Genomic DNA, 27,556 nt, shown 5'->3' on the forward strand with positions numbered 1-27,556 from the left:
GATCTACACCTTAGCATCCGACAAATACCCCAAACCAGGGGAATTACCTCAAATGGTAAAGTGCTTGCTTAGCATGCGAGATGCAGCAGAATCGATACCCGCATTCTCCAAGGAATCCTTTGTATTTTGTAAAAGAGATGTGGGCTCGGAAATGAGTCCAGGATCTATCCATCAGCGTCAGACAAATACCCCAAACCTCATCCTGGCCGCGTTCTCTAGACCAGTCTCTTGTCATGTAATAGTGAAGAAACCGAGTCCGTGAGTTATTGTTCCCAAATAGCGCTTCAAGATGACCCCAACCATTCCACCGAGGCCGAAGACAAATCCTCTCTCCAGTAAAAACCTATCCAAATGTCAATTCCCTGACCGGGAATCGAAACCGGGCCGCAGCGGTGAGAGGACCGAACCCTAGCCACTAGACCACCAGTTATTTTGTAAAACAGGGAATAGAAAGCCCATGTTTCCATTCAGTTTTAAACAGGGGGCCTTATGCGTGTGAGGCAAACGGGATAACCACTAATTTATGGAAACCCGGAGTGGAGGAGGGGTGGGGGGTTATAAGAGTACTGGCGAAACTCAGAAAGCAGTGGTCAAACAATGAAACATGATGATGTGTCCAAAGTGGGGGCAGATTGACAATTGTCCAAATGGACCAAGATCTCTCCTTTGTAGGGAGAATTGTAGTTCACATAAGATGTTACAGAAATAATGGGCTTTTCTTCAACAAAATGTTTTTGAATCAGAAATCTTGTGTTGAGGAAATTCCCATCCTCTCTAATGTCATGTGTAGTACACATGTGACATGTACTACAATGCTCCCTACAAAGGCAAAACCCTTGTGATTTTGGACATTTGGGCTAACTAAACAGACCACATTAGCAGGACAAAATAGGTTGTCTTGACATTTCAATGAAATTGTCTATGTGTTGGGGAAGAGATCCGACCCCCACTGGAGGAGTTCAAGGTACCTTGGCGTCTTGTTCTTGGCCAAGAATCTAATTTCATGTCAGTGTGAAGAATGTAGAAAGGAGCCATGCAAAAAGGGAAACAATCTCGAGTTATATTACACCGAAGTTGTTGCTATTATGAGCCATGCATTCATGTACTCTTAGACTATTCTTAAACCAAAGGAGTGCATCAGGGGGCATCCGGATTTGAACCGGAGACCTCTTGATCTGCAGTCAAATGCTCGACCACTGAGCTATACCCCCTCACAAACCCAAACATGGTTACACGATGGGAACTAAGGTCTGCATATGCACTAAACCAGCACACATCCTCATGGTGACTGGGAGAATTGAACCAACAAAGGTTGACTTCTTGATGGTTCATCGAGGTCCAAAAGGTTTACTTAAACAAGTTATTCCTTGTGCACTAGTTTCAGCCCCACATTGGGCGGTTCAGCACTTTTGGTGATACATCATCAAGATTTCTTTCCTGTGGAAAATTGTGCAACATGCGGAAACATTTCATTGATGAAGTGGAATCGATGCCTGCATTCTCCAAATGGTATATTGTGTCTTTTTCCTGCTAAAAAAGCATTCTCCATCTCCAACATCGTACCTGATACTTTGATTAATTGCATTCTAATGATGTTTCCTAAAAACACAGGTGGTGTCAAAACTACTGCATTGGTATAGTCCCATGAGGATGGGATTCAAACCCATGCACGCAGAACACAATGGATTAGCAGTCCAGCACCTTAACCTCTCGGTCACCTCATCTCCTGCAGGACCTTTGTTGACATGGTCTTGTTGACTGAAAATGAGTCCCAACATCTGAATTAGTGTTTGGTAATGCAGAAACTGTGGTAGCCTAGTTAGAACCCAACCTTAAACTCCAGGTTATTTTGTTGAATGCCTAGTGGCGCAGTGGATGACGTGTTGTCTACGGGTTAGACAGCTGTAATCGTATCGTGGTTCGTACTCATTGTTGTGTCCGCACCAACCCTGGGTCATGGCAGGTGTGTGTTGCTTTTGTTATTGTCTTGTCTAAAAAGTACTTTTCTCTCAACCCAATTGTAGTCTTGGCAAAACAGTGACAATCCAGAAGCTAACCTTAAATGACAGGTCCTTTTGTTGTACGAATAGTGGGGCAAAAGATAACTCATCTCAGAAGATTCAAGTTTCAACTCCTGGCTAGCTAGCAAATCTTTTCAATTAACCTGACTCTAAAACCTGACTCTGACTCCCTGACTCTCTTTTGCTCGCAGACGAATTAGAAGCAACTGGGAGCAGCAATCAGCACCTCCGAGTCAGAGTTTTTGGTTCTTGCCCGGAAAAGGATAACTCTGCTCATGAGGTGCTCGGGTGTGTTGTACAATCTGACAGTCCTTTGCTGCCAAATCCTTCCAGTCGTGGATAATGGACCTGAGCAGGAAAATGCCAGCTGTGGGATTTCAACCAGTGCCCCCTGAGCAAAAGGAGCCTTAATCTGGTGCTTTAGACCACTCATCCACACAACCTAAAACGGTGCCCTGATCAGGAAAAAACTGTGACCTTGTGAGGTTCGCTGACAATGGAGGACACTGAAAAGGAGCCGCACAAAGCAGGGTACCTGCACTGTTTACGTGTCCGTTGACCAGTTTGCAGATGGATTCTCTTTGTTCCTTTTGAAAATCCACATTTTAACGCCCCATTATTGAAAGACGTAACGACCATCAGGAGGAGTGACGTTTATTGTGAGGACCTTTAGAACTTCAGTCCAACGCTCTCCCAAGTGGGCTATTTTAGCTGCGATGGGGGGTTCTGGTTTTTCAGTCGGGGCCTAAAGTGGGGGAAGGGTGAAGCTGTGTCTGTGCCATGTACTGCCGTCTTCGCTGACATGGCCTCGGAACTGTGGGCGATGAGTTCGCCTCCAGGTGGGAGGTTGACCATCTGGCGACTCTATCTCCAGTCAAAACCTAGCCAAATGTTAATTCCCTGACCGGGAATCGAACCCGGGCCGCAGCGGTGAAAGCACCGAATCCTAGCCACTAGACCACCAGGGACTGCTTTAGGTCTGCACTCAGAAAGGCAGAGTCTGTGTCGCTTTGATGTAGTCCAGCAAAGGAACCAAAATAGTTACAAGACTGGACCTTCTCTGCCAACGCTACAACAGCAGGGGAATTAGCTCAAATGGTAGAGCGCTCCCTTCGCATGTGAGAGGAAGTGGGATCAATGCCTGCGTTCTCCAAAATCTCTTTTGTTTTTTGTGATTAAATGTTCCCAAGTACCAAACACTAATCCGGGCCCCAATCCCGATATCTAGACCAAATACAGCCATAGGTATCGCCTTGTCTTGTCTTGCTGTGGGATCAATGCCCACAGTCATCTAGGAGTTCTTTGCCTTTTGTAAAAGAGATGTTACGATCGGAAATGAGTCCAGGACATACCTTTCTTCGTGAAAAAAAGTGCCAAGACCGTTTTCAGGACCAACTGATGACCTCTGAATTCGATCAGAAACGTCATACCTCTCCACCTGAGACTCTCCACCTGAGACTCTCCACCACAAGACTTGATTATCTAATCCAAATTCTGTCAATAGTGGCATTCTCAGCCACAACCTCAATGAGACGCCGTCGAACGCTCAGCCGTACTCACTAGCCTTAAAACAGCAAGACCTTCGATAGCTTCGATAGCTTCGATAGTTGGAAGAGCGGAGTACTGTAGTGGTTCAAGCTGGCATCCTGAGGTAGCTGGTTCAAGTCCGGCTCGAAGGACAAGCCTTTTGCTTATGTTATGTCTGCCAGGAAAGAATGGCAATACCGTCTTGTCTGAAGGACCTCCGCTTCCCTGTCGATGGAGTTGGACTTGAGTCTTTGTCACGCAGTCTGAAATTGGCAAACGGAGAAATTCTGATTGAGTGATCAATGTAGTTTGTCTATTTGAATACATTTCATCTCAACTCCTGTTGGAAAAGGACAGCCATTTTCCGTGAGAGCACAAGACCCCTGGATTGTACCCCAAAATACTTTGCGCTCATCAAAGAGTAAAGTTGGTGTCCTGGTTTGCAAAGCCTCCATTGTTACGCCGGAAGGTGCCAGTCACATCCAAAACAAAGGGTTCCATGGTGTAATGGTTAGCACTCTGGACTCTGAATCCAGTGATCCAAGTTCAAGTCTTGGTGGAACCTACTTGCCCTGCAGCAATCGAGTGTTTGGACTGTGTCTTCCTTTAACAGTAAGAGTATGATGACTTATCGACTTACTCTACAAATCAGTGGTAACCGTGGATCAGGATGAGGTCCCCAAACGATGCTAATGTTTGTGACAGCTGATGTCAAGGTCAGCTGATGAGGAGATACTTGGTTTGTGTGCGGGGCCACAAGTCTGTCCAGTTCCAGTTAAAAGCCAGGCTCCTCATGTAGTTTCCACAGAGTACCAAGGGATTCTCCTGTTGTCCTTGTGTTTTGTGGGCAAAAAGGAGGCGTTTGCAAGTGGAACTCAGACCTGGTCACCTTAACAGGGACTTGAATACCGGACACTCACATCAAAAGTTTCATGTTCAGGTGACTGGCTCAACCTTTGTCTTGTCTGACCGTGAACAAGATATTTGGCTTGTCCATGTGGGCTGTTTAAGACCTCAGTCCATCTTGGAGGTGGAAATTTCGGGCTTCTTCATCTCAACAAGGACAAGTACAGTAGGCCAGAAGATTTTGTCTTCATTGAGTTGTCCTCTTTTATCAAGAGCCTTGATAGCTCAGTTGGTAGAACATCAGACTTTTAATCTAAGGGTCCAGGGTTCAAGTCCCTGTTCAGGCGGTGAGGATAAGGACCCTCCAATGTGAAACCAACCTCTTTCATCCTTCTCCTGTGGTCAAGTCCAGAATGCCAGAAGACTTCTGCTCCCTCACCCTCAACACCGACAAGGCCAAAGAGAAGCGGAACAGTCTCTGCCTTTCTGAGTGCAGACCTAAAGGAGTCCCTGGTGGTGTAGTCGCTTGGATTTGATGCTCTCACCGATTCCCGGTCAGGGAATCTACATTTGGATAGGTTTTTACTGGAGATAGGATTTGTCTTGGGCCTCGGTGTAATGGTTGGGGTCATCTTGAAGCGCTACTTGGGAACAATAAATCAAGGACTGGGTTTCTTCACTATTCCATGACAAGAGACTGGTATAGAGAACACGGCCAGGATTAGGTTTGGGGTATTTGTCTGACGCTGATGGATGGATCCTGGACTCAATTCTGATCCCAACATCTCTTGGACAAAAAATATGTTACGGAAAAGGATTCCTTGGAGAATGCGGGTATCAATTCTGCTACTTCTCACATGCTAAGCGAGCGCTCTACCATTTGAGGTAATTCCCCTGCTGTTGCAGCATTGGCAGAGATGGTCCAGTCTCAGAACTATTTTGGTTCCTTTGCTGGACTACGTCAAAGCGACACAGTCTCTGCCTTTCAGAGTGCTCCCATAAAGCAGTCCCTGGTGGTCTAGTGGCTAGGATTCGGCGCTCTCACCGCAAATCGAACCAAATGCTCTTGGTTCGATTCCCGGTCAGGGAATTGAGATTTGGATAGGATCGCCAAATGGTCAACCTCCCACCTGTAGGCAGACTCGTCGACCACATCGGCGATGACGACAGGATGTGGGACAGACATAGCTTCACCCTTCCCCCACTTTTGGCACCAACTGAAAAAGCAGACCCCCCCCCCCCCCCCCCCCCCCCGTCGCAGCTGAAATAGCCCACTTGGGAGAATGTTGGACTGAAGTTCTAAAGGTCCTCACAATGAACCTCGCAAGATCGCAGTTTTTTCCTGATCAGGGCACTGTTTTAGGTTGTGTGGATGAGTGGTCTAAAGCGCCAGATTAAGGCTCCTTTTGCTCAGGGGGCACTGGTTGAAATCCCACAGCTGGCATTTTCTTGGTCAGGTCCATTATCCACGACTGGAATGATTTGGCAGCAAAGGACTGTCAGATCGTACAACACACCCAAGCACCTCATGAATAGCAGATTTATCCTTTTCCGGGCAAGAACCAAAAAGTCTGACTTGGAGGTGCTAATTGCTGCTCCCAGTTGCTTCCTATTTGTCTGCGAGCAACACTTGAATTTTAGAGTCAGGTTCATTGAAAAGGTTTGCAAGCTAGCCAGGACCAGCGGCATCCACCTACTGGAGGATTTGGTGGTCCTTCTCCAACTGGACATCATCTGCCACAGTCCAGGGCGGTGGCAACTTCGGATTGGCCGGCCTATGCCGCATCTGCACAATCTGAAATATGTCAAAACAACCGGGCAGGAAGAGAAGGGGGCTTTTTGCAGCTGCGCCGTTCCAAGACGCGCTTAAAATGGTAGACCAACAGGCAGTGTGATAATTAATCTCAAGTCTATAATTTATTGATGTGTTTTATTTGTATTTCTGTCGTCAGTCGCTTCAGGATGACAGCAGTTCGCAGATAGCGCTTAAAGATGTCCCGAACCGTTCGACCGAGGACCAACCCAAATTCTCCACTCAAAACCTGTCCAAATGTCAGTTCCCTGACCGGGAATCGAACGTTATGGCTGCACTCTGAGAGACTGTGTCACTTTGACGTACTCCAGCAAAGGAACCAAAATAGTTCTTAGACTGGACCTTCTCTGCCAACGCTGCACCAGCAGGGGAATTAGCTCAAATGGTAAAGCGCTGGCTTAGCATGTGAAAGGTAGTGGGATCAATGCAGTCTCCAAAATCTCTTTTGTTTTTTGTGATGAAATTTTCCCAAGTAGCGCTTGCTTAGTATGTGAGAGGTAGCGGGATCAATGCCCGCATTCTCAAAAATCACTTTTGTTTTTTGTGATTAAATGTTCCCAAGTACCGAACACTAATCCGGGCCCCAATCCCGATATCTAGGCCAAATACAGCCATAGGCATCACCCTAAACCCAGTCCTAACTGCATTCTCCTGTCTAGCACCTTGTCTTGTCTTGTTGTGGGATCAATGCCCACAGTCTCCAAGGAGTTCTTTGCCCTTTGTAGAAGAGAAGTTGGGATTGGATCTACATCCGACAAATACCCCAAACCAGGGGAATTACCTGGAATGGTAAAGTGCTTGCTTAGCATGCGAGAAGTAGCATAATAGATACCCGCATTCTCCAAGGAATCCTTTGTATTTTGTAAAAGAGATGTGGGATCGGAAATGAGTCCAGGATCTATAAATCAGCGTCAAACAAATACCCCAAACCTAATCCTGGTCGCGTTCTCTCGACCAGTCTCTTGTCATGTAATAGTGAAGAAACCCAGTCCGTGATTTATTGTTCCTAAGTAGCGCTTCAAGGTGACCCCAACTATTCGACCAGGCCGAAGACAAATCCGATCTCCAGTGAAAACCTATCCAAATGTCAATTCCCTGACCGGGAATCGGTGAGAGCACTGAATACCAGCCACTAGACCACTCGGGACTGCTTTCGGTCTGCACTCGGAAAGGCAGAGACTGTGTCGCTTCTCTTTGGCCTTCTCTGTGTTGAGGATGATGGAGCAGAAGTCTTCTTGTATTCTGGACTTGAACACAGAAGGAGGATAAAAGAGGTTGGTTTCACATTGACGGGAAGGGTCCTTCTACTCACTGCTTGAACAGGGACTTGAACCCTGGACCCTCAGATTAAAAGGCTGATGCGCTACCAACTGAGCTATCCAGGCCCGTGACATACTGCCAATGCCAGTGCCAGAAACCAGCCCAGGATGTCAGACAATGCTTTGCTGCAGACTGGTCATGATGCCTCTGAAGTTCACCAAAGCAGACCTGACGTAAGGTGACTCCACTTCCAAAGTTCTCAGCGATGACTGAACATCTCGATCCTTCTGTTATCTGAGAAACTAGGACAGCTGTGGAATTGATCAAACATCAGGAAGGCAACATCAATAAAAACAAAACAAAAAATGATGTTTAGGGCAGAAAAAGGCCCGATTAGCTCAGTCGGTTGAGCATGAGACTCTTAATCTCAGTGTCGTTTGTTTGAGCCCTACATTGGGCAATTCAGCACTTTTATTGATACATCACGAAAGTGATTATTCATTATATTGTTTTAGTTTATTATACTCATCTCACAGTTTGGCTTGATATACCCACATGCCCGCATAGAGACAACACTTTGTGGAACACATCAGACTGATTACTTTATTATAACCCGTTTACTGGCTTAGTTACACACAGATATGGAACAAAGAGATACGCACCCCCATGAGTTCCAGGATGGGGGAGACATCTCTTGCAGTTTGCTTGCAGGTCAGAAGGTCACCAGCGGCATCTACCTACAGGAGGATTTGGTGGTCCTTCTCCAACTGGACAACATCTGCCACAGTCCAGGGCAGTGGCAACTTCTGATTGGCTGGCCGATGCCGCATCTGCACAATCTGAAATATGTCAAAACAACCGGGCTGGAAGAGAAGGGGATTTTTTCAGCTAAGCTGGTCTAAGACTCGCTTAAAATGGTAGGCCGACAGAGACTGTGATAATTAATCTAAAATTAAGTTTATCATTTATTGATGTTTTATTCGTATTTCTGTCGTTAGTCAATTCAGGATGACAGCAGTTCACAGATAGCGCTGAAATATGACCCTAACCATTCGACCAAGACAAATCCTATCTCCAGTCAAAACCTATTTTAATGTCAATTCCATGACCGGGAATCATACCCGGGCCACGGTGGTGAGCGCACCAAGTCCTAACCACTAGACCACGAGGGACTGCGTTCTGGCTGCACTCTGAAAGGCAGAGACTGTGTCGCTTTGACGTACTCCAGTAAAGGAACCAAAATAGTTCTGAGACTGGACCTTCTCTGCCAACACTGCAACAGCAGGGGAATTAGCTCAAATGGTAGAGCGCTCGCTTAGCATGTGAGAGGTAGCGGGATCAATGCCCGCATTCTCCATAGTCTCTTCTGTTTTTTGTGATTAGTATCGAACACTAATCTGGGCCCAAATCCCGATATCTAGGCCAAATACAGCCATAGGTATCACCCTAAACCCAGTCCTAACTGCATTCTTCTGTCTAGCACCTTGTCTTGTCTTGTTGTGGGATCAATGCCCACGGTCTCCTCGGAGTTCTTTGCCTTTTGTAGAATAGATGTTGGGATTGGATCTACCCCTTAGCATTCGACAAATATCACAAACCCGGGGAATTGCCTCAAATGGTAAAGTACTTGCTTAGCATGCGAGAAGTAGCAGAATCGATACCCGCATTCTCCAAGGAATCCTTTGTATTTTGTAAAAGAGATGTTGGGATTGGAAATGAGTCCAGGATCGATCCCTCAGCGTCAGACAAATACCCCAAACCTAATCCTGGCCGTGTTCTGTAGACCAGTCTCTTGTCATGGCATAGTGAAGAATCCCAGTCCGTGATTTATTGTTCTCAAGTAGCGCTTCAAGGTGACCCCAACCATTCCAACGATGCCAAAGACAAATCCTATCTCCATGAAAAACCAATCCAGCCGCAGCGGTGAGAGCACCGAATCCTAGCCGCTAGACCACCAGGGACTGCTTTTGGTCTGCACTCACAAAGGCAGAGACTGTGTCGCTTCTCTTTGGCCTTCTCGGTGTTGAGGGAGCAGAAGTCTTCTGGCATTCTGGACTTGACCACAGGAGGAGGATAAAAGAGATTGGTTTCACATTTAATACTTCTCCTCACCGCCTGAACAAGGACTTGAACCCTGGACCCTCAGATTAAAAGTCTGATACTCTACGAACTGAGCTATCCAGGCCCTTGATAAACAAGGACAACTCAATGAAGACGAAATCTTCTGGCATATCGTACTTGTCCTTGCAGAGATGAAGAAGCCCCAGTCCCGAAATGTCCACCTCCAAGATGGACGGAGGTCTTAAACTGCCCACATGGACAAACCAAATATCTTCTGGACAAAAAGAGTTCATGGTCAGACACGACAAAGGTTGAGCCAGTCACCCGAACATGAAACTTTTGATCTGAGTGTCCGGGATTCAAGTCCCTGTTCAGGTAACCAGGTCTGAGGTCCACTTGCAAACGACTCCGTTTTGCCCTCAAAATACGAGGGCAACAGGACAATCCATTGGTACTTCATGAAAACTACATGAGGAGCCTGGCTTTTAACTGGAACTGGAAAGACTTGTGGCCCTGCACACAAAACAAGTATCTTCTGATCAGCTGATCCTTGACATCAGCTGTCACAGACATTGGTGGGGACCTCATCCTGATCCACGGTTACCACTGATTTGTAGAGTAAGTCAATAAGTCATCATATTCTTACTGTTAAAGGAAGACACAGTCCAAACACTCGATTGCTGCAGGGCAAGTAGGTTCCACCAAGACTTGAACTTGGATCACTGGATTCAGAGTCCAGAGTGCTAACCATTACACCATGGAACCCTTTGTTTTGGATGTGACTGGCACCTTCTGGCATAACAATGGAGGCATTGCAAACCAGGACACCAACTTTACTCTTTGATGAGCGCAAAGTATTTTGGGGTACAATCCAGGGGTCTTGTGCTCTCATGGAAATGGCTGTCCTTTTCCAACAGGAGTTGAGATGAAATGTATTCAAATAGACAAACTGCATTGGCCACTCAGAATTTCTCGGTTTGCCAATTTCAGACTGCGTAACAAAGACCAACAAAGTCCAACTCCATCGACAGGGAAGGCGAGGTCCTTCAGAAAAGACGGTATTGCCATTCTTTCCTTTCCTGTCTTTCGAGATGGACTTGAACCAGCAACCTAAGGATGCCAGCTCGAACCACTACAGTCCTCCGCTCTTCCAACTGAGCTATCGAAGGTCTTGTGGTTTTGGGGCGAGTGAGTACAGCCAGGCGTTCGACGACGTCTCATTGAGGTTGCGGACTCTAACACGCTGTGGCTGAGAATGCCACGATGGACAGGATTTGGATTAGATAATCAAGGCTTATGGTGGAGAGTCTGAGGTGGAAAGTCTCAGGTGGAGAGGTGTGACGTTTCTGATTGAATTCAAAGGTCATCAGTTGGTCCCGAAAACTGTCTAGGCACTTTTTTCACGATGAAAGGTATGAAAACAGCCCTGTTGCATTGGCCGGGAATCGGACCCGGGTCTCCCACGCGGATCGATCCTGGATTCATTTCCGATCCCAACATCTCTTCTACAAAAGGCAAAGAACTCCTAGGAGACTGCGGGCATTGAGCCCACAACAAGACAAGACAAGGTGCTAGACAGGAGAATGCAGTTAGGACTGGATTTAGGGTGATACCTATGGCTGTATTTGGCTTCGATATCGGGATTGGGGCCCGGATTAGTGTTCGGTACTTGGGAACATTTAATCACAAAAAACAAAAATGATTTTTGAGAATGCGGGCATGGATCCCGCTACCTCTCACATACTAAGCAAGCGCTCTACCATTTGAGCGAAATCCCCTGCTGATACAGCGTTGGCAGAGAAGGTCCAGTCTCATAACTATATTGGTTCCTTTGCTGGAGTACGTCAAAGCAACACAGTCTCTAACTTTCAGACTGCAGCCACGATGCAGTCCCTGGTGGTCTAGTGGCGGATTTGGGTTGGTCCTTGGTCGAACAGTTCAGGTAATCTTGAAGCGCTATCTGTGAACTGCTATCATCCTGAAGCGACTGAATAAAACATCAATAAATGATGGACTTGAGTTTCTGGTAAGTACTACACAACAAGATAAGGTGCTGGACTGGAGAAGGCAGTTAGGACTGGGTTTAGGGTTAGGCCTAAGGCTGTATTTGGCATAGAAATCGGTATTGGGGCTCAGATTAGTGTTTGGTACATGGGAACAATAAATCACGGACTGGGTTTCTTCACTATTACATGACAAGAGACTGGTCTAGAGAACACGACCAGGATTAGGTTTGGGGTATTTGTCTCATGCTGATGGATAGATCCTGGAATCAATTCTGTCATCTCTTTGACAAAAAACGGATTTCGGAAAAGGATTCCTTGGAGATTGCGGGTATCAATTCTGTAGAGTTACGATTCGGGTAGAGCAAACCCGTCTCACTAGAACAAGACCTCTCTCAATCTTTTTCTCCAAGTGCTCAGCTGTGTTGAACAATCTGACAGTCCTTTGCTGCCAAGTCATTCCAGTCGTGGATAATGGACCTGACCAGGAAAATACCAGCTGTGGGATTTCAAGCAGTGATACAACTAATTTAACTAATTGATGTCCCCGCAAGAACAGCCACCTACATTCAGTGGACACTCAGCAGAGGAGGGGAAAAGATAGTTGGTCAAATTACAAGCATAGCAAAGAGGGGCTCATTTGCTCATTTGCAGTCCTTTTCTGGTATTTCCATGACTCTGGTTTTCATACTTTCATACTTTTCATTCATTGAAGTACAAAGAGTGTTTTCCGAAAAAACGCAAGACCCCATGTCTGCTTTGTACGCTTTTCAGCAGCAGTCATGTTGAAAAGCACCGCTGGTTTACTGGGTGATGCCACTTCACGATGCAAGAAGCTGTCAGAAGTGGGATTCGAACCCAAGCCTCATTAGAGACTGAAACCTGAATGCAGCGCCTTCGACGGCTCGGCCATCCTGACCCTCAAGGTTTTGCTCTTTCTGTCCCCTGAGATTTGATCAAACATCAGGATGGCCACATCAATAATAACAGAAAAAAAATGATATCTAGAGCAGAAAAAGGCCCGGTTAGCTCGATCGGTAGAGCATGAGACTCTTAATCTCATGGTCTTGGGTTCGAGCCCCACGTTGGGCGATTCAGCACTTTTATTGATACATCTGAAAGATATCTTTCATGTTAAAATTGTTCAACATGCAGAAAACATTTCATTCCAAATGCACAAAATTAAGTCTTCTGACCAAAAGCCCTGGCGGCTCACTTTGTAGGGCATCAGACTTTTAATCTGAGGGTCAAGAGTTCAATTCCCTTCAGAGATCAAGCACATATCCTTGTTCCCATTTGTCACCTTGATTTTTTTTGTAAAAAAAGGACTTGAAAGGCCATGTTTCCATCCAGTTTCGAACAGGGGACCTTTTGCGTGTGAGGCAAACGTGATAACCACTACACTATGGAAACCCGAAGGAAGGGGCTCTTAAGGGGACTGGCGAAGTCACAAAGCAGTTGCCAAACAATGAAACATGACGATGTGTCCAAAGTGGGGGCAGATTGACAATTGTCCAAATGGACAAAGATTTCTCCTTTGTAGGGAAAATTGTTCCAGAAATAATGGGCTTTTCTTCAACAAAACAGGACATCACAATCGCGGCTTGAAAGAAACACCTTAGCCACCCTCGGGGTCACTTTGATATCTCGGTGGACTCAACTTGTGCCCTTGGAGTCAATGGCTTGTAAATAGGCTTGTAACCTCCTCTAACCTTGTCTGGGTGCATATAAGTACTAGCAAGTGTTTCAAATGTACTTCTTCCCTGAGATCATATTTCTCCTCTCTTGTAGAGAAGTATTGGATGACATTTTTAGCTAATTGCTTATTTTTAGCCTTATGCATTATTTTAGCTGTTTGAAGATGAACTATATCAGCAAGTTGAAGTATTTGTCATTTTACAAATAGGATTTGTCTTGGTCCTCGGTCGAACGGTTAGGGTCATCTTTAAGCGCTATCTGCGAACTGCTGTCATCCTGAAGCGACTGACGACAGAAAAACAAATAAAACACGTCCATAAATGATAGACTTGAGTTTCTTCACAACAAGATAAGGTGCTCGACTGGAGAAGGCAGTTAGGACTGGGTTTAGGGTTAGACCTAAGGCTTTTTTTGGCATAGATATGGGGACTTGGGATCAGATTAGTGTTTGGTACTTGGGAACAATAAATCACGGACTGGGTTTCTTCACTATTACATTACAAGAGACTCGTCTAGAGAACACGGCCAGGTGGACTCAACGTGTGCCCTTGAGGTCACTGGTTTGTCTTGTAACCTCATCTCTGGCCTTTTGAAGAATGAAGCCTGCCAATAAGCCTTTTCAAACTGTTTGCCAAGTCGCAACATAAACAGGGATTGTGCTGAAACCCAGGCTTGAATCAGGGACCTTCAGAACGTCAGTCTAACACTCTCCCAAGTGAGTATTTCAGCTTCTAAGGTGGCGTTCTGCTTTTTCTGTCATGGCAAAAAGTGGGGGCAGTGTGAAGCGATGTCTGTGCCATGTATGTTGCTGTGTACTTGGTCCAGTGTGTTCTCATCTTGGGTTGGAATATCCCCATGCTAGTAACGGGTGGGGAATACAGTCCGTTGATGAGGATACAGAAAAGGTACAGAAAATGGATGGATTTCATTGGTTGACGTCCCCAGATATATTGTATAGTGGACCCCCCTGGGGTACAATTCCCAGACAGGGAGTTCCTGTTTTGTATGTCACAATGTCACGTTGAACCTTGAGTAGGGTTACGATTTGGGTAGAGCAAACCCTTCTCACGAGAACAAGACCTCTCTCAATTTTCGTTTCCAAGTGCTCAGCTGTGTTGTACAATCTGACAGTCCTTTGCTGCCAAATCATTCCAGTCGTGCATAATGGAACTGACCAGGAAAATGCCAGCTGCATTTCAACCAGTGATACAACTAATTTAACTAATTTATGTTCCCGTGAGAACACCCACCCACATTCAGTGGACACTCAGCAGAGGAGGGTAAAAGATAGCCTAGCAAAGTGGGCCACGTTTGTTCAATTCCAGCAGTCCTCTTCTGGTATTTCCATGACTCTGATACTTTTCATCCGAGGTCATGTTGAAGTACAAAGACTATTTTCTGGAGAAACGCAAGACCCCAGGATGCAATAGGTCTGCTTTGTACACTTTTCAGCAGCGGTCATGTTGAAAAGCACCCCTGGTTTACTGGGTGACGCCACTTCAAGATGCAAGACGCTGTCAGAAGTGGGATTCGAATCCACTTCAGAGACTGCAACCTGAATGCAGCGCCTTCGACCGCTCGGCCACCCTGACCCCCAAAAGCTCCTGTAATTGTTCCCCTATACGAAGACCATGACAGCACTTTTCCGACAGCTGAGTCTAGTGACGCGCTTACGGACCCCACTACCTCTGCTGATGGACTTCAGTGGCCATTACAAGACAATGCTTTGATGCAGACTGGTCATGATGTCTCTGAAGTTCACCAAAGCAGACCATACTTAAGGTGACTCCACTTCCAAAGTTCTCAGCGATGACTGAACGTCTCGCTCCTTCTGTTCCCTGAGAAACTAGGTCAGCTGTGGAATTGATTAAACATCAGGATGGTCACATCAATAAAAACAGAACAAAAAAATGATATCTAGAGCAGAAAAAGGCCCGATTAGCTCAGTCGGTAGAGCATGAGACTCTTAAGCTCATGATTGTGGGTTTGAGCCCCACATTTGGTGATTCATCACTTTTATTGATACATCTGGAAGATATCTTTCCTGTTGAAAATTGTTCAACATGCAGAAAACATTTCATTCCAAATACACAAAAAAAAGTATTCTGACCAAAGGCCTGGGGGCTCAGTTTGTTGGGCATCAGACTTTTAATCTGAGGGTCAAGAGTTCAAGTCCCTTCAAAGATCAAGCACATGTCCTTGTTCCTATTTGTCACCTTGATTTTTTTGTAAAAGGACGACTTGAAAGGCCATGTTTCCACCCAGTTTCGAACTGGGGACCTTTTGCGTGTAAGGCAAACGTGATAACCACTACACTATGGAAACCTGAAGGATGGGGCTTTTAAGGGGACTGAGCTCAATTTTATTCCACATATTAAAAATGTTACAAAAACAGGATTTTATTTTTCATTTAAAGAATATAGCCAGAGTCCGCCCGTTCCTCTCTCGGGCAAATAGAGAGATGCTGATGCATGCTTTTATTTCCAGTCGTATTGACTATTGCAATGCCCTGCTTTCTGGTCTTCCGAAAAGAAACACCACAAGTCTACAACTTTTACAGAACAACTTTTGCTGCATGTGTGCTGACGAGGACCAGAAGGCAGGCGCATATTACACCGCTTCTAAAATCACTGCATTGGCTCCCTGTATGTTTCAGGATCCATTTGAAGGTTCTCTTAAATGTCTTAGAGGTTGTGGGCCTTCTTATTTTTCTTAATGGTATATATCTTTCTTTCTTATCTCTTGAAGGTTTTTAAATTCTTGGGGCTTGTGGGCCTTATCTTTCTGAATTTCTTTTACGTTATGAACCATCGCGGTTCCTCAGGTCCTCCAACACCGGCCTGTTATGTATTCCCAGCCCATCAGTCATCCGGGAAATATGGATTGTGTGTCCAAATTGGAGACGGATGCTTGTGTACACACCTTCAGACATCAAACACATATCCTTGTTCCGATTTGTCACCTTGATTTTTTTGTAAAAGCAGGACTTGAAAGGCCATGTTTCCACCCAGTTTTGAACTGGGGACCTTTTGCGTGTGAGGCAAACGTGATAACCACTACACTATGGAAACCAAAGCTAAAGGGTCTTTTAAGGGGACTGGCAAAGTCACAAAGCAGTTGCCAAACAATGAAACACGACGATGTGTCCAAAGTGGGGGCAGATTGACAATTGTCCAAATTGACAAAGATTTCTCCTTTGTAGGGAAAATTGTTCCAGAAATAATGGGCTTTTCTTCAACAAAACAAGACAATCGCGGCTTGAAAGGTTTAAAAACGAGCTGTGAAAGAAACACCTTAGCCACCCTCGGGCTCACCTTGATGACTCAGTGGACTCAACTTGTGCCCTTGGAGTTAATGGTTTGGCTTGTAACCTCCTCAAACCTTTTCTGGTTGGCTAGCCTTTTGAAGAACAAAGTGAAGGTACTTTCAGCCAGCCAATAAGCCTTTTCAACCTGTTTGCCAAGCCAAAACATAAACAGGTGCTGAAACCCGGGCCCTTCAGAACTTCAGTCTAATGCTCTACCAAGTGAGCTATTTCAGCTTCTAACGTGGGGTTCTGCTTTTTCATTCGTGGCTAAAAGTGGAGGCAGGGTGAAGCTGTGTCTGTGCCACGTATGTTGCTGTGTACCTGGTCCAGTGTGTTCTCATCTTGGGTTGGAATGTCCCCATGCTGATAACAGGTGGGGAATAAGATTAAGATTAAGATATGCCTTTATTCGTCCCTCAGCAGTCCGTTGATGAGGATAAGAGCTACAGTAAATGGATGGATTTCATTGGTTGAAGTCTCCAGCTACCATCAAAAATGGTCATGGGCCTGTACTGAATTCCGCTTTGGCCAATGGACACCACATCAACTCAACAGCAGTCCTTGTTAGTATAGTGGACAGTATCTCCGCCTGTCACATGGAAGATTGCGTGGTTCGATTCCCCGACAATCTGTACAATCTGACAGTCTTTGCTGCCAAATCATGGACTAGGAAAATGCTAGCTGTGGGATTTCAACCAGTGCCTCCTGAGCGAAAGGAGCCTTAATCTGGCGCTTTAGACCACTCATCCACACAACCTAAAATGGTGCCCTGATCAAGAAAAAACTGTGACTTTGTGAGGTTCGCTGACAAAGGAGGACACTGAAATGGAGCCGCACAAAGGAGGGTACCTGCACTGGTGTCAGCAGAGTGGCGCAGAGGACGGGTGCTGGGCCCATAACCCAGAGATCGATGGATAAACCATCCTCAGCTATGGCTGCACTGTTTACGTGTCCGTTGACCAGGTTGCAGATGTATTGTCTTTGCTCCTTTTGAAAATCTACATTTTAACGCCCCATTTATGAAAGACGTAACGACCATCAGGAGGTAGACCGAGGTTTGATGGGTGGACTTGGAATTGTTTTTATGTGTTCCACATAAAAACCAGTACTCAGCATGTTCAACTTTGATATCTGCCCACAAGTTCAAGTCTTGGTGGAATTAACTTGCCCTGCAGCAATCAAGTGTTTGGACTGTGTCTTCCTTTTACAGTAAGAGTATGATTACTCATTTATTTGTAGATTTGAGTTCAAATACAAATCAGTGGTAGTAGTGGATCAGGATGAGTTCCCAAATGACGCGAATGTCTGTGACAGCTGATGTCAAGGATAATGTACCAAGGGATTGTCCTGTTGTCCTAACCCTATTCTGAGGGCAAAAAGGAGGCGTTTGCAAGTCTTGTGACCAAAGTCTTGCTCAGTTCGTAGAGCATCAGACTTTTAATCTGAGGATGGTCTTGTTGACTCCAAATGAGTCTTAATTAGTGTTTTGTGCACGGACGGGAATTAACTCGAAGGACAGAGCGCTTGCTTTACATGCAAGAGATAGTGGGTTTGATACCCGTATTCTCCAAATGGTATGTTATGGATTTTTCTTGCCAACAAAAGCATTCTTGATCTCCGACATCGTCACTGTCAGGTTCCAACTCCTGTGACACTTGTAAAAACACTTAATTACAGAAATACAGAAGAGACAGACAACAATATTCAAAGTTGCTCGCAGCGAGGAGAGTGAAACCACATACCCAGTAACATGCCGCTCCACTCTGAGTAAGCCATTCATGCTCCTCTCTTTTTATTTTCTTTAGGAGGTCCCTAATACATGGTCATGCAACTCTAAGGGGAGGGGGAAGCAAGCAGTTGCACAAGCTGTACTTGCTGTCTATGTGTGTGTGTGTGTATGTGAGAGCAATTACCTTTTGTGCATGTGTTCTTATCTTGGCACATTTTGCATGATGAAACTTCTTCAAGGTTGCTGCTGGCATTCCCAGGCACCTGCAAGTTTAGTGGTGTTGGGAGTAGCTGGTCAGCGTCTGGGAATGCTGCTTCAAAACACTCAAGACTATTGTCTATTGTCTAAGCAAACGGATATAAGGGTGATAACTTAACACTATAATAATTGAATTTACATTTTATTCTAACAGTCACATAAAAGAAACGTGTTGAAATTGTAAATATGGTGCCTTTTAGATAAATTGCCTCAACCTCTCATTGGGGAGTTATGGTTGGCCCTTCATAGGTAAAAGGGGCTGGGTGAATTGTTGGGGCCTGTTGTGTTTGCTGTGGGAAAATACTGTTGGACTTTCTGGCAAAACAAACTTGAAGAGCTCTCAAAGCCCATGATCTGGGGTGCGCTTCAGAGGCTATGGCTATCCTGGGCTAGTAAGAGGCCATTTTTACAACTAAAATCTTACAGCATGCTAATGATTAGTGATGGCGAGATGAAGCCCCATGATGCTTGGAACCATTTCAGTCAACTGGTTCGAGAATGGATTCATTTCTTGAAGCTTCATGTGCACATGAAACCACCTGCTGGCCTTGGATAGAATTACAGGCGGATGTATCTTCATGTGTGATGAATGCTCATCTGTTTTGGCTCTTGGAAATGATTATGTACTACAAAAAATTGTACAACCAAATGATTAATCTACAAAGTGTAAGATATCATATACAGTATATTCTTTGAATAAAATGTAGACACAAGTATTTTTTTTTAGTTATCACCCTTATATCCATTTGCTTAGACAATAGATAGAGTGTTTGAATGTGCTGAAGAAGGAATGTTTCCGTGACCCTAATCAGAGACCCTCGACCCCCAGGTCCTGGAGGTGCCTGGATGCGCCAACAGCAACCCTGCGGATGCTCATGTTAATCCTGCAAGAATGTGTCAAGATAAAACAATAAAAGTAATTGCTGTCACATATACACACACATGCCTTGTCCACCCCCCCCCCCCCCCCCCCCAGAGTTGCACGACCATGTAGTAGGGACCCCCGAAAGAGAATAAAAAGAGAGGAGTGTGAACTGCATATTGAGAGTGTAGCGACATGTCACTGGGTATGTGGTTTCACTCTCCTTGCTGCAAGTAACTTTGAGTGTTGTTGTCTGTCTCTTCTGTATTTAAGTGTCACAGGAGTTTGAACCTGACATTTACTTGGTCCTTCGAGCCGGATCCCAAGACACCTGAGGAGTCCAGTTGGAGAGCGGACGAGACAGAAAGACCGTGGCCATGGCAGACAAAACCCTTTCGCTTTGATGGGCTGTCTTCTCAGCTCAACAACTGGAAGCTGAAGGTTGACGGGATACTGACGGAAGAGAAGACAACAAACAGTAAGACACGTTTGATCAGAGTGTGAGTGAAAGGGCGTCGTCCCTTTGTGTTAAAGCAGGGGTGGGCAAACTGAGACCTGGGGACCGCATGCAGCCCGCTAAGGGTTCTTGACCCCTAAAACTAGTGCGTCCCACCGGTCAATAAGGTTTGTCACCCGGTGCTAAAGCCTTGTGTATACTAGTCGCTGGCAAGCAAAGAGACGGACTTGACAGTCTTCTGTAGGAAGACGAGCTGGCAGTCTTTTGTGATAAGGTGGACTTGGCAGTCTTTTGCAATAGGGCGGACTTGCCAGTCTTGTGCAATAGGACGGCTCGGCAGTCTTGTACAATAAGACGCACTCGGCACTCGAGTAGTCTTCTTGAAAAGACAGAGATGTCCTTTGTAAAAGACGGAGTTGGCAATCCTTTGTAATAAGACGGCGTTGGTGGTCTTTCACAATAAGACAGAGTTGGTAGTTTTTTGTACAAAGACGGAGTTGGCGGTCATGTTAGGCAAGAAAAGGAGTGCCTCCGCGGTGAAAGGCCTTTTCAGGGTTTGAATGTGAAAACGTTTTCAAAGTACGAATGAGTGTGTGAATGGGAGATTTTGTCACTAGACAGGTCTTCATATTAAACGGTCAGAAAAAGAGTAAGTCTTTGAGGAAGCAGAGGCAAGAATTCTCCGCCCTCACCGGGGGTAGAAGCTTGAGAATTACCTCAAAGAAAAGTTCATTACTCTCTCACTGACAAACAACCCTGTTGTTAGTTTTCCCTAGGAAGCTCATCACAACAGGGACCAAATTATTCCCAAGATGGGAAATAAAAATGGGAAACCACAATTTAAAAAAGAAGTACTAAAGTGCAAGGATTGGTGTTACGTGTTTCACCGCCAACCAACCAACCAAAATAAAACATCTAGAAATATGGATTAACAAGTATGGTTTTGACGGACAATTAACGATCCCTAAATTAATAAAATTGCAACAGGATATTGCAAAAAGGAACAAGAATAAAACCACAAAATGCAAAAGGAAGGGGATGATGACCTATCATATTGGAAGGAGTTGGCAGAAAAAAGGCAAAAAGGCGAGGCGAAGATGAAGGAAGGAAGAAAAGCGAGAGAAAGAGCAGAAAGTGAAGGTTGTAAAAAGGAAGAGTTATATAAGATAGTAAGGAAGTTTTACTTCATGAGTATCAAAAAGATGAAGGAAAAGTAAGTGAGGAGAAAGACTCAGACACATTTTTTACACAAAAGGAAGATAACGAAAGTAGGGTTTATGCCAACTAAAGGAGTGAGCAATAGTAGTCAAAATGATGGTGTAGTAAGTGGACAATCACGATTGTATCCACAGTTCGTTGAACCCCCACATTATGACAGCTACAATGTCAGACCATCAGTCCCATACCCACCACAAACAAGAGCTAAACCTTTTTCTGTTGAGTGGTCAAAACAGATGGGAGAAGTATTTTCTCCTAAAGCACCACCTAGGGTTTCACCGGAAACCGATGCGTTTCCAATGATAGAAGTACCGAACCCCAATGTAGCCAATGATGAACATCCCCCAATCTTAGTGTATCGTACATGGACACAGGAAGATGTAAAGAAGGCCTTAGATGGTGTCACACCTGTAAAAGAGGACGCCGTAAGATTTATTACAGACATGAACAACTTGAGAATGTCATACCACCTGAACGGAATAGAAGTACAACAAGTGTGGATGACAGCCTTAGGGCCAGAGTGGTGTCTGTGTAAAGAAAACTGGAGCCCCACCTATGGCAATGGCCAACCTGTGGCCCATGATGACCTCACATTGGAGCAAAGAATCAATCAGTTGGAAGAGAGAGTCCTAGCAAAGTTCACGAAAAGAGCGAATTACTCAACAATAGGACAATGCAAACAAAAAGAATGACGAATCATTTGATGAGTATCGAGTGCGTATGATGACGATATTCAAACAAAATAGCGGCCTTGCTGAAGATGATGAACCCACAGGCCCATACCAACAACAGTTAAAGAATGTGATACATGCTAATTCAAATCCTGGCATAAAAGGGTGGGTTGATACACATTTCATCGGAATGCCCACAACAACTATGGCAGACTATATCACGTACGCGCAGCATGCAGAAAAGGTGTTAAGTAACAAAAATAAGGTGCAAAAAATAGACACCTTTGTTACAGATAACGGAGAAATCCTCTTCCAAAGGAAGATTCAGAGGAAAAGGGAGAGGAAGAGGTAGAGAAACAGGTAGACAGAATGTATGAAGCTATCCCAACACTACTGGATGTTGGAATTGCGGTGAAGAAGGTCACTTCTCCCGTGATTGTGACAAAGGCCAGTACAAAAGGAACCAAAAGCCATATTCAGCATGACTAGTCTTGTCTTAACAAATACAACCATCACCAAATGATGAACCAATAGTAGAATTAAATTTACAAGAGATATTTGACTTTGAACATCCCCGACCGGAAGTCACATTGGAAGTGAATGGTAATCCAATCAGATTCCTTTGTGACTCGGGAGCATGTAGAACAACTTGCAGGGAAGAATTTCCACATTTCAGATCTGCAGGCAATACATGGCTCAGGACAGCAGGAGGAGATTTGACAATAGCAATCAACTCCCTACCAGCAACTATTAGAGACCCGCAAGGGGGGACATGTAAACTATCCATCCTCCTAGCCCTACAATGTCCAGCAAATTTACTAGGAAGAGACGCAATATATATCTATTCCCTGGACATCCCAAACAAGCCCCCCTCAAGCATAGGCACTAGCCTCCTTCAGGAAGCGTTAACCATTGCTTCAAATAGTACAGGATCAAATGCCACCAGATGAACTGCATGTAACCATTAATTTAAGACAAGACAGCGGACCTATACTATGAGAAGAGATTAGAAAAAGCTACACCTGCAAAAATACTCCTTACACATTTGTATACTGATGGAGGAAGTACTGCAGCAGTGGCCGTGACATTAAAAGAACTTGACCCATTGTATTATGGGTGGACAAAGCCACATGTATCACTCTACAAAGAGTCGGATGACAAATGAAAAGACACAGGGCAGATAATACAAATTGGGATGAATGCCAAAGACTGGACTATAGACCCACAGGGGTATGAAGTCAGTGAATCCACAGGACTATTGAGGAAACCATTGTTCTGGACAATTCAGGTTAATTTTGGCAGACACATAATAGATTCAGCTTGATCAACTTATGTTTTAACCGAAGAGGAAAAAAACAAATTAAAAAACATACCAACAATATTGTGGTCTCTAGGTCCATCAGATGTAGGACTAATTAAAAGAGCCCAACCTGTACAAATTAAAGCTAAAAATGATTACAGACCATGTGTTAGGCAATACCCAATAAAACCAGATGCATATGAAGGAATAAACCAGTGATAGAAGATTTGTTAAAAGCTAAAGCCTTAGTAGAATGTAACAACTCACCAGGTAACACCCTTATTTTTTCAGTGGGAAAATGTGCCACTCTCTGTGGGATGGAGAATGATACAGGACAAGCTGTAAATCAAGCTGTGGTAGCGAGAGCACCTTGTGTGCCTGACCCACACACATTGTTAAATTCTTTACCAACAGATGTCACATAGTTCACCATAGTAGACATCAGTAATGCATTCTTCTCCATTCCAATAGAGAAAGAAAGTCAGTTCTGGTTTGCATTTTCATCTGTTTTGGCTCTTGGAAATGATTATGTACTACAAAAAATTGTACAACCAAATGATTAATCTACAAAGTGTAAGATATCATATACAGTATATTCTTTGAATAAAATGTAGACACAAGTATTTTTTTTTAGTTATCACCCTTATATCCATTTGCTTAGACAATAGATAGAGTGTTTGAATGTGCTGAAGAAGGAATGTTTCCGTGACCCTAATCAGAGACCCTCGACCCCCAGGTCCTGGAGGTGCCTGGATGCGCCAACAGCAACCCTGCGGATGCTCATGTTAATCCTGCAAGAATGTGTCAAGATAAGAACTCATAAAACAATAAAAGTAATTGCTGTCACATATACACACACATGCCTTGTCCACCCCCCCCCCCCCCAGAGTTGCACGACCATGTAGTAGGGACCCCCGAAAGAGAATAAAAAGAGAGGAGTGTGAACTGCATATTGAGAGTGTAGCGACATGTCACTGGGTATGTGGTTTCACTCTCCTTGCTGCAAGTAACTTTGAGTGTTGTTGTCTGTCTCTTCTGTATTTAAGTGTCACAGGAGTTTGAACCTGACATTTACTTGGTCCTTCGAGCCGGATCCCAAGACACCTGAGGAGTCCAGTTGGAGAGCGGACGAGACAGAAAGACCGTGGCCATGGCAGACAAAACCCTTTCGCTTTGATGGGCTGTCTTCTCAGCTCAACAACTGGAAGCTGAAGGTTGACGGGATACTGACGGAAGAGAAGACAACAAACAGTAAGACACGTTTGATCAGAGTGTGAGTGAAAGGGCGTCGTCCCTTTGTGTTAAAGCAGGGGTGGGCAAACTGAGACCTGGGGACCGCATGCAGCCCGCTAAGGGTTCTTGACCCCTAAAACTAGTGCGTCCCACCGGTCAATAAGGTTTGTCACCCGGTGCTAAAGCCTTGTGTATACTAGTCGCTGGCAAGCAAAGAGACGGACTTGACAGTCTTCTGTAGGAAGACGAGCTGGCAGTCTTTTGTGATAAGGTGGACTTGGCAGTCTTTTGCAATAGGGCGGACTTGCCAGTCTTGTGCAATAGGACGGCTCGGCAGTCTTGTACAATAAGACGCACTCGGCACTCGAGTAGTCTTCTTGAAAAGACAGAGATGTCCTTTGTAAAAGACGGAGTTGGCAATCCTTTGTAATAAGACGGCGTTGGTGGTCTTTCACAATAAGACAGAGTTGGTAGTTTTTTGTACAAAGACGGAGTTGGCGGTCATGTTAGGCAAGAAAAGGAGTGCCTCCGCGGTGAAAGGCCTTTTCAGGGTTTGAATGTGAAAACGTTTTCAAAGTACGAATGAGTGTGTGAATGGGAGATTTTGTCACTAGACAGGTCTTCATATTAAACGGTCAGAAAAAGAGTAAGTCTTTGAGGAAGCAGAGGCAAGAATTCTCCGCCCTCACCGGGGGTAGAAGCTTGAGAATTACCTCAAAGAAAAGTTCATTACTCTCGCACTGACAAACAACCCTGTTGTTAGTTTTCCCTAGGAAGCTCATCACAACAGGGACCAAATTATTCCCAAGATGGGAAATAAAAATGGGAAACCACAATTTAAAAAAGAAGTACTAAAGTGCAAGGATTGGTGTTACGTGTTTCACCGCCAACCAACCAACCAAAATAAAACATCTAGAAATATGGATTAACAAGTATGGTTTTGACGGACAATTAACGATCCCTAAATTAATAAAATTGCAACAGGATATTGCAAAAAGGAACAAGAATAAAACCACAAAATGCAAAAGGAAGGGGATGATGACCTATCATATTGGAAGGAGTTGGCAGAAAAAAGGCAAAAAGGCGAGGCGAAGATGAAGGAAGGAAGAAAAGCGAGAGAAAGAGCAGAAAGTGAAGGTTGTAAAAAGGAAGAGTTATATAAGATAGTAAGGAAGTTTTACTTCATGAGTATCAAAAAGATGAAGGAAAAGTAAGTGAGGAGAAAGACTCAGACACATTTTTTACACAAAAGGAAGATAACGAAAGTAGGGTTTATGCCAACTAAAGGAGTGAGCAATAGTAGTCAAAATGATGGTGTAGTAAGTGGACAATCACGATTGTATCCACAGTTCGTTGAACCCCCACATTATGACAGCTACAATGTCAGACCATCAGTCCCATACCCACCACAAACAAGAGCTAAACCTTTTTCTGTTGAGTGGTCAAAACAGATGGGAGAAGTATTTTCTCCTAAAGCACCACCTAGGGTTTCACCGGAAACCGATGCGTTTCCAATGATAGAAGTACCGAACCCCAATGTAGCCAATGATGAACATCCCCCAATCTTAGTGTATCGTACATGGACACAGGAAGATGTAAAGAAGGCCTTAGATGGTGTCACACCTGTAAAAGAGGACGCCGTAAGATTTATTACAGACATGAACAACTTGAGAATGTCATACCACCTGAACGGAATAGAAGTACAACAAGTGTGGATGACAGCCTTAGGGCCAGAGTGGTGTCTGTGTAAAGAAAACTGGAGCCCCACCTATGGCAATGGCCAACCTGTGGCCCATGATGACCTCACATTGGAGCAAAGAATCAATCAGTTGGAAGAGAGAGTCCTAGCAAAGTTCACGAAAAGAGCGAATTACTCAACAATAGGACAATGCAAACAAAAAGAATGACGAATCATTTGATGAGTATCGAGTGCGTATGATGACGATATTCAAACAAAATAGCGGCCTTGCTGAAGATGATGAACCCACAGGCCCATACCAACAACAGTTAAAGAATGTGATACATGCTAATTCAAATCCTGGCATAAAAGGGTGGGTTGATACACATTTCATCGGAATGCCCACAACAACTATGGCAGACTATATCACGTACGCGCAGCATGCAGAAAAGGTGTTAAGTAACAAAAATAAGGTGCAAAAAATAGACACCTTTGTTACAGATAACGGAGAAATCCTCTTCCAAAGGAAGATTCAGAGGAAAAGGGAGAGGAAGAGGTAGAGAAACAGGTAGACAGAATGTATGAAGCTATCCCAACACTACTGGATGTTGGAATTGCGGTGAAGAAGGTCACTTCTCCCGTGATTGTGACAAAGGCCAGTACAAAAGGAACCAAAAGCCATATTCAGCATGACTAGTCTTGTCTTAACAAATACAACCATCACCAAATGATGAACCAATAGTAGAATTAAATTTACAAGAGATATTTGACTTTGAACATCCCCGACCGGAAGTCACATTGGAAGTGAATGGTAATCCAATCAGATTCCTTTGTGACTCGGGAGCATGTAGAACAACTTGCAGGGAAGAATTTCCACATTTCAGATCTGCAGGCAATACATGGCTCAGGACAGCAGGAGGAGATTTGACAATAGCAATCAACTCCCTACCAGCAACTATTAGAGACCCGCAAGGGGGGACATGTAAACTATCCATCCTCCTAGCCCTACAATGTCCAGCAAATTTACTAGGAAGAGACGCAATATATATCTATTCCCTGGACATCCCAAACAAGCCCCCCTCAAGCATAGGCACTAGCCTCCTTCAGGAAGCGTTAACCATTGCTTCAAATAGTACAGGATCAAATGCCACCAGATGAACTGCATGTAACCATTAATTTAAGACAAGACAGCGGACCTATACTATGAGAAGAGATTAGAAAAAGCTACACCTGCAAAAATACTCCTTACACATTTGTATACTGATGGAGGAAGTACTGCAGCAGTGGCCGTGACATTAAAAGAACTTGACCCATTGTATTATGGGTGGACAAAGCCACATGTATCACTCTACAAAGAGTCGGATGACAAATGAAAAGACACAGGGCAGATAATACAAATTGGGATGAATGCCAAAGACTGGACTATAGACCCACAGGGGTATGAAGTCAGTGAATCCACAGGACTATTGAGGAAACCATTGTTCTGGACAATTCAGGTTAATTTTGGCAGACACATAATAGATTCAGCTTGATCAACTTATGTTTTAACCGAAGAGGAAAAAAACAAATTAAAAAACATACCAACAATATTGTGGTCTCTAGGTCCATCAGATG

General features: G+C 44.5%; 7 non-coding genes across 7 annotated transcripts; 1 reads left to right on the forward strand and 6 right to left on the reverse strand.

Moving 5' to 3' along the window:
• Window positions 1–1,139: 1,139 nt before the first annotated feature.
• On the reverse strand, window positions 1,140–1,211 carry trnac-gca (transfer RNA cysteine (anticodon GCA)). The gene has a single exon. It is a non-coding gene; the product is annotated as a tRNA-Cys (tRNA).
• Window positions 1,212–2,917: 1,706 nt separating this feature from the next.
• Window positions 2,918–2,989, reverse strand: trnae-uuc (transfer RNA glutamic acid (anticodon UUC)). Its single transcript has one exon. It is a non-coding gene; the product is annotated as a tRNA-Glu (tRNA).
• Window positions 2,990–4,041: 1,052 nt separating this feature from the next.
• trnaq-cug (transfer RNA glutamine (anticodon CUG)) lies at window positions 4,042–4,113 on the forward strand. Its single transcript has one exon. It is a non-coding gene; the product is annotated as a tRNA-Gln (tRNA).
• A 6,108-nt stretch (window positions 4,114–10,221) lies between these two features.
• On the reverse strand, window positions 10,222–10,293 carry trnaq-cug (transfer RNA glutamine (anticodon CUG)). The gene has a single exon. It is a non-coding gene; the product is annotated as a tRNA-Gln (tRNA).
• A 317-nt stretch (window positions 10,294–10,610) lies between these two features.
• On the reverse strand, window positions 10,611–10,697 carry trnay-gua (transfer RNA tyrosine (anticodon GUA)). The gene is given in 2 exon segments: window positions 10,611–10,646; window positions 10,661–10,697. It is a non-coding gene; the product is annotated as a tRNA-Tyr (tRNA).
• Window positions 10,698–15,481: 4,784 nt separating this feature from the next.
• Window positions 15,482–15,554, reverse strand: trnav-uac (transfer RNA valine (anticodon UAC)). The gene has a single exon. It is a non-coding gene; the product is annotated as a tRNA-Val (tRNA).
• Window positions 15,555–16,227: 673 nt separating this feature from the next.
• trnav-cac (transfer RNA valine (anticodon CAC)) lies at window positions 16,228–16,300 on the reverse strand. Its single transcript has one exon. It is a non-coding gene; the product is annotated as a tRNA-Val (tRNA).
• Between the last annotated feature and the right edge of the window lie 11,256 nt (window positions 16,301–27,556).

Source organism: Doryrhamphus excisus, chromosome 11, assembly GCF_030265055.1.
Source record: "Doryrhamphus excisus isolate RoL2022-K1 chromosome 11, RoL_Dexc_1.0, whole genome shotgun sequence".
In the NCBI taxonomy this organism is placed as follows: Eukaryota; Metazoa; Chordata; class Actinopteri; order Syngnathiformes; family Syngnathidae; genus Doryrhamphus; species Doryrhamphus excisus.